The sequence below is a fragment of the Prosopis cineraria genome, unplaced genomic scaffold (genome assembly GCF_029017545.1).
Source record: "Prosopis cineraria cultivar Desert tree isolate PC_DT_omini unplaced genomic scaffold, ASM2901754v1 PC9, whole genome shotgun sequence".
In the NCBI taxonomy this organism is placed as follows: Eukaryota; Viridiplantae; Streptophyta; class Magnoliopsida; order Fabales; family Fabaceae; genus Prosopis; species Prosopis cineraria.
The window spans coordinates 18,601,050-18,611,623 of record NW_026555340.1 but is presented as its reverse complement, the minus strand read 5'-3'; positions in this window follow the sequence as shown (position 1 = coordinate 18,611,623).

The following is a 10,574-nucleotide window of genomic DNA, read 5'->3' as shown; positions in this document are numbered from 1 at the left end:
GTGTTTTCGAGACTTCATTGTGTGGAAATATTATTCTTGCGTTTAGACTACACCTTCTTTAGATTGTTTGTTTTTGATTTTCTTTTTTTTTAAATATCTACTATTTATATAGCTGCCATAATGTATGAGATTTCTAAAAAGGTTTTTGAGAAAAAACTATTTTTAGTCCCTAAACTTTTTTTCAATTATCAATACAATCTTTAGATTTCGAATCAAAACAGCTGAATGAAATTTATTAACATAATAGACTACAAGGACTGAGTTATAATTTAATAACTAAATTGATAATTGAATGAAAATTTAGGAACTGAAAATTATATTATCTCAAAATTTTGTTATGCACATGCTTGTTTTTCAATTACATTTTAAACTAGATGTTATGCGTTCAATAGAATTATCAAAGTACTTAATATATTTACTCTCACGATAAGGTCAAAATTAATGAGGTATAAAAAAATTTAATTTCACTATTCAATTATAATGAACTTAATTTATTTTCCTATAAATCAAAATAAACCATACTATTCTCATTCTCAACTGATCTATAAGTAAAATACCTAAATTTTAAAATTTTAATATTTTTATTGATATTGGTTGTTATTCATGAGGAGAACTTTTGATATTTAAATTATTGATATTGATAATCATAATTCATACATTATTCATAGTTATGTGTTCATAAATAAACTTTCTCCTCTCTTTTTATTAAATTTTTGAACTTTTCTTTCTCAATTGAATTCCATCCGATTTTAAGTACTTATGCAATGCACATTAAATTTGGGAAACTGGAACTTTAGTCGGTGTTAATTACAAACATGTTTTGGATTTCACCCTTTTCCAGAAAAATAATAATATATATGTTTTAGAGTGTATAAGTAAATATTCAAATAATTTATTTTTTTAAGAAAAATAGGGTTAAAGTATATCCTTTAACTTTATACAACATTTTATTTTAATCCTTTAATTTTATAAAATATCTTTTTTATCCTTTAACCCTAACATTGTTAGTTTTATTCCAGCAAATTTTTACATTAAACTTTTAAATATTAACAAAGTATTCTCAAATAATAACATATTAAGTTTAATTTTTGTAAAGTAACAATTGATACAAAAAATTATTTGAAAATAATGATGATAGGATTAAAAAACTAAAAAAAATACTTCATAAAATTAAATAACTAAATTGAAACATTATATAAAGTTAGAGGATTAAAAGTATATTTTAACTAAAAAAAATAGCTATATAAGACAATGCTTTCTTAAAAAAACTGTAATATTTCCAAAGATAATGTTATTTTATGTCCTCTTAATGTTCATATAATCTTTAGACTTTCTTGGACGATATTTTATTCGTTCATCTTTATCATTATTGAGTACTAAAATAATAATAATGGAAAAGTGGAGCACTAAAGTAATATTTTTATATTTTTCGTTTTCAAATCGAGCCTGCCTGCACTTACTAGACATTATCATGCTTGTTTCGAATCATAAGGCAACCTTATTAATTAATTAAAATGAAATGAGTGGAGTAGTCACATGAACATGTTGAATATTTGATAAATATTTTATAGTTATAAACTTATTTATATGCCATACAATAAAAAAAGGAAATTAAAGCAGAAGATGAATTTAAAAACATAAGATATATATAGACATCATCACGCCTAATTATTTGGTTTTATTTATTTTTCAATGCATAGATGTATGATTATAGCATATGGACTTTATTATTATTGTTGTTGCTCTTCTTGTTATTTCTTCCCCACATAACTAGTACAAAGGTTGATAATTAACACAAATATTTTTTTTACTAATATCATTTTATATTTATTAGAAAAAAAATACAAATGTGCATTTATGAATAATTTTTAACCATTAAGAATATTTATTTTGAAGGTTTTGCTAATTATTAGTTAGGGGAAAAAGATCGAAGAAACGTGCAAAAAAAATCTTATAATTAATTAAGCCCTAAAGGTCAACAATTGATGAAAGGCATAGTGCAGAAAGAATGCTTTTTAATTGAATTTATCAGTTTATAATCTTTAGGATTGAGATTAGCATTGATTATATTAATAAAAATTTAATCTTGCGGATATCTTCTTCTCAACAAGAACAAATTATTCTTCAAACTATACTGAAAAGTTCAGATTTAGTTCTAATCGTACTCTTCTTAATTTTTTTTTATTAGTATGAACTATAGTGACATTTTCCTATATAGTGTATGAAACGTGAGAAATAAATTATATTGATCATGCATTATACAAGAAATTAAAATAATTTATTTCTAACGCAAAAAAAAAAAATCGTATTATTCACCCCATGAGAATTGTCATTTCACTTTTTTTTTTTTTTCCCTCTAGTTCCCATTAAACTTTCTGATTATTGAGAAACTCTATTCTTCCATACTTTTCTTGATTTCCTCATATGTGAGTTGGCATTTTATTATAAGAAAAAATTTATATACTTAGCTTTATATACTTAAAGTATTTATTTTTAGTTAAACTAAGACATGTAGACCTCTGAAATATTATTTATTTCATAACAAACTCTACTTGTTATTAAAATTATTAAATATTAAAGGGTTAATATGTAATTTAAACTTGAAGTATAAGTTCATAGGGGATCTACATCCTAAACTTATATACGATACATTATAAATTTTAAATAATTAAATTTAGTGTAATTTCATTCTCACTATTAAATTAAAACAAACGTCCATTACTTTAAAAAAAATAGGGCTTGACGTGCAATTTTTTTCTTCAAATAAGGATAGGAGAGAGAGTGAGAGTGAAATTTAGTAAAAATCACACTTTAAGCTTCATTTTTAAAAAAAATAACGGATGTTTGTTTTAATTTAATATTGAGAGCAAAATTGCTCTAATTTTAATTATTTAAAGTTTAGAATGTATTAAATATGAGTTTAAAATTTAAATTACCCCTAAACTGGGCCCTTTATTATATAAATAAATAGATAGATCAATGTTAAATATATTATTTTCTCTTGGCTCTACTCATGAAAAAAAAGAAATGAATTGAGCTAGTAAATGGGAATTAATCTTATGTCTTACAATGTCATAATTTCAATACATCAAAAGTAGATATATAAAAGAGTAGAAGCATTCTTGACTTAGTGTTATATCATTAAAAAAGTGGTGAATGATAAAAGAATTGTGCCTTAAATTACATGTTTGTCTAGTAATTTGTCATCTCTTTTGATCATTTTTCATTAAAAAAAAAATCTGTCCATACAAGGACCCAATTCATAATTGATAAATAATTTGCAAAAACATTTTTATGTGCTAACTTTGTTTCAAGAAAAAAAAAGAGAGATGGCTCTTTGTACTAGTATTTTTTGACAAAAAAATATAATATTATGGTATAGCAATAGACAATAAGCATTGTACCAATGATAGAGGTCTAAAAAAATTATTTCTCATAACATGATAAATTAAAATTTGAAGTCTTGTTAAGAGAGGTATTCACGTCTAATATTTGATTATATCTTGAAGATAATTATCTTCAATAATGGCCTATCTCTCATTTCTACTCTTTTTTATTATTACCTTTAACGATTTTTGCAGCCTTTTCTTTAACATATTATATTTTAATTAATTTTTATTAATTATATTTTCCACACAAATGCGTGTTAATTAATTAGTAATATTGATGTTCGGGATCTTGCGTACGAATATGGCGTTTATTAAGAAAATTGAGAGAGTAGATCAATTAAGAATTTAAGATGAACAACGAGATTTATATGCTTTAGGGTTTAAAATATAATAATATATGAAATAATAATAATTTATTATTATAGAGATACGTATACCAATTCGCCCTTTGAGAATAGCCGAACTCAGTTTCATTGTCACTGGAGAAAAGGAGCTATTGTTATTGTTATAGTTGTTGCTTTGTACTCCACCATTTGAAAATATAAAATATTTTTAATTAAATTTTATTTTAATAAAATAATTACTTATCTTTTAACCAATCCTATATTTTCAAATTTATCCTTATTAAATAAAATTTTTCTACCGAAAATAAATATAAAATAATATATTTAATAGGAGTACTTTTAGAAAAAAGATAATGATCATATCTTAAAAAGTTAAAAACACCTTATATTTTTTAACATCTAATCCCTAAAAAAATATTTTATATTTTTTAACAAAAAAAATATTAATTATTTAAAGTTGGTTTTCATATGTATAAATACAAGAGAGCGACTAGGTATATTAATCAATCCCAAAAATGAATAATTTAAATTGATTTTCCAAAGTAAAAAAAGTTCCATTTTAATTTGGGAAAATATCACCGAAAGGCCTTAAGATTCTGATTTTTTACTGCACCCATTTGGTTTTTAGCTAAAAATAAGTTTTTATAAAAAATGATTGAATTATCCCTAAAGTTTAAAATAACAAGTATTCACCTTGTATAAATAACAAACCATTCAAGTTTTGACAACAATAAATTCATAATTAACAAAAATACATTCAAAATTTAATAAGATTGAAATCTAACAACACAAATTTAATAATGAAACAAATATTCATCCTACATAAATAACAAGCTATTTAAATTTTGATAACAATCAATTTGTGATTAACAACATATTAAAAATTTAACAAGATTGAAAAACTAACAGCACAAGTTTAATGAAATAAATGTTCACTTTTCATAAATAATAAATTTTTTGACAACAATTAATTAGTGATTAAAACAACACATTTGAGCTTTAATAGGATTAAAACAATGACAGTACAAGTTCAATGAAACAAGTGTTCACCCTGTATAAATAAGAAGCCATTCAAATTTTAACAATAATTAATTCTTGATTGAGAATAATACATTTGAATGTTAACAATGAATTCCTGTTTAATTGTTTCTCTTCCATTAAGAGCGACAATGATTAGGTCATTTCTCATAAAAAAATTATTTTCAAGGGGGTGCAGTGAAAAAATAGAATCTTAAAGTCCTTCTTTGAGATAAAATACCTCCAATGATTCTCAAGTGATCTTTTTCCTTTTAATTTTTAAAATTTACTTTGTCCAAAAAAAAATTAATGGAGACCACATTTCACCAGAATAGGTAAGTGGAATTGTGTGAAGGTGAACATGGTGAATAAAAATAATTATCTACCCGCTGGCTAGTCATTTTTTACTTTTGAACTATGATAAGACAGACTTGATTAAATTTTAGAATTTACTAATTCTGTAATTTGAGTCTATTATATTATTACTAGTGCTGTAATGATCTAATGAAAGTGACTGATACCAGAATCATAATCATAAGCATGTATCCTCAATGGTGTAATTTTAGGATCAGTGTTTAACTGTTTTTGAAAAGACTACTGATTATTTGATTTTTGTGCATAAACTCCCACAGCACGTGGAATCAAAATTAATCAATATGTTTCTCTTTCCTTTATTAGCCCAAAAAAAAAAAAAAATCAATATGAATCAAACTGGTAGATATTTCTCCGCTCTCAGTTTCATTGTCAATTCTTACGTACTTACCGCGTAGTCCACTTAATAATATTTAGTATAGCTAATATTAAAAATGTTTTTTAATTAATCAACTTAATTAATTAAATAAGCACGAGTAGCTAGCTCAATTACCAGAATTTTTGTATTTTCTGATTCCAGGAGCAAGTTTGTTAAACAATAAAAAAAATTAAATACTAATATAATACACGCTTAGTAATAATTAATTTAATAATTTTAATGAAATAAGCAGCGCTGTATTAATAGAATATCATCACTTTTTTATGCATCCGTTATACGTATTTATTTGATATTTGTCTTCTCTCTTAACCTTCATCTTAACCAGTTATTAAGTTGGTAGTTTAAAAAAAATCAAAAGAGATATAATAAAATTTAATCTAAGACGATAGATGAAAGGGAATATTTTAAAAATGCCTGATACACTAAGATATCATAAAATTATAAAATATCTAAATAATAAATTATTTTTATAAAATCAAAATTAAAAAAGATATCATAAAATTTAAAAATAACTAATTAATAATCACTTTTTATTATAGTAACCAAATATAAAATAATGTTAACTTTTTATAAAATCTCTACAAAATATTTTTTGTAGTATAGCAATAGACTACAAGCATGAGAAATTCTTAGGTAGATCAAGTGTACCACATTATTTGTTATCTGTCTAATAAAAACATGACATTTAAATAATATTAAATATAACTTGATTATGATATTAATGATAGTAGAGAAAAAAAATGTAAGAAATTAAATATGCATTCGGTTATGAGAATAAATCAAATATACATTCAATTATAATAATAAAATCAATTAAAAAAGTGTCATACAAAATTTTATTTCAATTATTACTTCAAGCATTTTACTTAAACAAACTATAAATAACGTGGTACACTCAATCTACTTTAGTATTTCTCCTACAAGCATTGCTCCAATGATGGTTAGATCTAACAAAAAGGATGATTTCTCATAACCTAATAAATTAATATTTGAAGCCCTCTTAAGAGAGGTAATCATATTTAATATTTGATTATATCTTAAATATAATTAGCTTCAATAAAAGAATATTCGATATGGTAGCCTCAGCCCAATAAGATGGCTTATCTCTCTTTTCTTTAATATATTTTTAATTAATTTTTATTAATTATATTTTCCCCACACAAACTCGTGTTAGTTCTATTATTAATATTAATATTAATGTTCGGGATCATGCGCACGAAGATGCCGTTTGTCAAGAAAATTGAGAGAGTTGATTAATTAAGAATTTAAGATGAACCACGAGATTTATATGCTTCAGAGTTTAAAATATAATAATATATAATATAGTAATAATTTATTATTTTAGAGATACGTATACCAATTCGCAAATAAGCTGTGGCGTGAGTCTTTGCCGTTTGAGAATAGCAAAACTCAGTTTCATTGTCAATTCTAACTTACTACTTAGTCCACTTTTTAATATTTATTATTATTAATATTAGAAATGTTTTGTAATCAACTTAATTAATCAAATAAGCACGAGTAGCTCAGTTAGCAGAATATTTTTTATTTGTTGATTCCAGAAGAAAGTTTGTTAAACAATTAAAAAAAATCATATACTAATACACACTCGATAATAATTAATTTAATAATTTTAATGAAATAATCGTTTTGTATTAATAGATCCTTATCACTTTTTTATATGCATGTATTTATTTAATATTTGTTTTCCCTTTTAACCTTTATATTAACCGGTTGTTAATTAGGTAGTTTAAAAATGAAGTTTATTACATGTAAGTTTGTAATTGTAACATACAACATAACAAATGGTGCTTAATTCAACTAGTTGAGAGAGTTGAGTTGGCTTTTTATCTCAAAGACATGGGTTTCAAGTTTATGTTTTAAGATATATAATTGTATTAAATAAATATGCCATGATATTGTTCTTGGCAAGAACGGTCCCACACAATTCTTTATATATAAGTTTCTTTATATATATGGCATGTGAAATATTTTTTTTATTTCATCTGCAAATTTTACATATCAAATGTCATGTAATACAAGCAAGGTTTTGGCCAAAAAAAAAAGGTAGAACGTTGGCTTTACACTAACAATTCTTACAATGTCATGCAATTACACTAATTGGGATTTTCCTAATCCTTTTTTCCCCTCTAGATTTCTGGTTTTCCATAAGATTATTGCAAAAAAAATAAACATAATTTGTAATTCAAAATATATATTGCAAGAGAAATAGCAATAGGTGAGTTTTCTAATTCTAAATATTTTATAAATCAGAAGACAACTTTTGCATATTGATATGTTTCTTCCATTCCTATTTATAAATTATTTTTAATATATTTTATTTGAATAAAAATATATATTAAAACTCATTATAACTCTGTTCAAACTGAGTTCATGTTCCAACACATATAATAGATTAAATTATAAAAATTTGATTAAAATAAAATAAATTCTTAAAACTTAATTTAAAATTGAATAAAATTATAAGGATATGTAGAATAATTTTTCATTTACTTCCTCTATTTAAAAATGTAAAATATTTTTAATTGAATTTTATCTCTTATTAAAGTAGTTACATACTTTCCAACTAACCCTGTCTTTTTCTATTTATCTCTATTAAATACTTTACAATAAATATAATGTTATTATCAACAGAGACACTTTTAAAAAAAAAGATAATAATTATACCTTGAAAAACTAAAAATACCTTATATTTTTTAACATCCAATTCCTCAAAAAATAATTTACATTTTTAAATAGAAGAAGTATATTATGAACACGTACACTCGATTTAGATGAATAGATGATGTTCTTGTTAGAAAAAAAAAAGGAAAAATTACACTTAGATTTTTTAGAAAATAATTTATTGTCAAAGAATTTTATAAAATTTAAAAAATATTTTTAAATTTTAAATTATATGCATTTACCACTTAGCAAAGTTTATTTACAACAGCACAACGAGCAATTATAACTTACAAATGAAAATGACAACTTGTAATACCTATTACTCAATTATAAATATCATTTGCCAAATCATAAATACCTAAAATTTAAAATTTGATAGCATTTTATGAATTTTATATGATCTGTCAATAACAAATTTTCTTTTATAAAATTTAGGTGTAATGTTTTCGGAAAAAAAGGAACTCAGGTAATTATTCTACAATAAAATAAGTTGAAAAGAATCAAAGCTGTCGTTTTCAGAGAGGGGCGTTTTTGTCGGGTACAAACGAATAATTAAGATGCGGTTGCGAAGAACATGAGAACATTGTGAGGGCGGACGGCAAAACCCATGCCACGCGTCGCATAAACGACAAGGACAGTCCCATCAAAACGCATCTAACGACATGCCCACGCTCTCGCATGCTCCTTCCTGCTGCCTCCACCATGTTTCCCACCGTATTCATTTCACCATCGGCAGTTTTCTCATCACTTATTTTCCCTTCAAATTTCCAATTATTACCATAATATGTAATAAAGTTTTCTTAAAATAGAAAGTTTCATTTTTTTTAATTTCTAATCATTACAATAATTGATAACAAAGTTTTCTTGAAATAGAAGGCTGCGATATTCCCCCCCTAATCATATAAATCATGAGGATCCTACTTGTGATTTATGGACAATTTGATTCAAGAAGGATAGAAAACTGTTTTGCTTCGTGGCAATCAGCTTCAACTCTCAAGATTGGCTAGTGAGAAAAGCGATGGCAAATGCAGGATCTTGAGTCAGTGGGCATAAATTATACTCTTTTTATTTTAAATTATAAAACATTTTTAGAGAAAATATTACATACTAATCAATCTTATTAAATACGTCTAACAATTTTATTTTTTTAAAATAAAAATATAAACATCTAAAAATATCAATCATTTAATATATTAAAAAAATGGACAAAAATTAATTATAAAGAGAGAAAGTAATATTGGAATTAACACATTTAATGAAATTTTAATCTAAACAAAGTATCTTATATTTTGAGATTAAAAAAATTCTTTTAAACGTGCTCTATAATTTAGAATGGAGGGAGTATAAAATATAAAAATAAAAATTTAATATATAAAATAAATATTTATATATTTTAAAAATTTTTCTTTATGTGGCTTTATATTTTTAAATTATTGGATGATTAGCTCATTGACAAAAAAAGAAGAAATTTGGGACTTGAGACCACTTTAAACAATAGTAAAAATTTCTTATTTCTCTCTCTTCTTTAACCTATTTTTTGAAACTCACCCTCAATTTCTCAATCTCAATCCCATGCTCACACAGTTTTACTCCATTTACTCCATCTCTCATCTCAGACTTTGTTCTCTAGTAAAAGGCCTCTCCATTTTCTTGTCTTTTGGTATTCTTTCAATCTTTGTATGCTTTAAAATTTTATGTTTAATTTATATTAAGGATATTTATTATTTAGTTTAACTTTAGTTTTGTAAAATATTAGAAAGAAAAATTAAAATTATATTTTTATGAAAGTAATCTAAATTTAAATATAATAAATTTAAAATTAAAATCCATTGGACTTAAATGAAATATAAAAAATTCAAATATTTTTAAACTCAATTATATTTTAATTTGAATTTAGTGGGTTCAAAATTATAAGGGTAATAGGGGAAAGTTTTTTAAAAACCGCTACCTCCTCCTGGTAATCTTCCCCAAGTTGAGGGAAGCACTTGCTTGCCCTCAATCATAAGTGCGTCCGCCACTGGTTTCAAGATTCCTCTAAGTTTTGTCTTCATTTAAGGTTGGCTTTCCGGTAAATCAACAGCATTCATAAGCTATATTTCTCTGCAGCAACATTCACAAGCCTCAGATTTGATACCATCGTCTTGAACATTAATTATTTGCTCCATAGGTTACAACTTCTTCTCTTTCGAGTTGTTCAGGAGCATTTCTTTTACTTGGTTTTTTAAGTTTCTCTTCTTAGTTGTATTGAAATGTTTCAGTTTTATAACTTTTTACTGTACAATTATTAACTTTTCTCTTGATATAAAAAAATATAAATCATGAGGATTTTTTCTCAATAATACTTAGCCAAAAATTCTTTTTTTTAATAATAAACAATAACTCTCTCAAAAT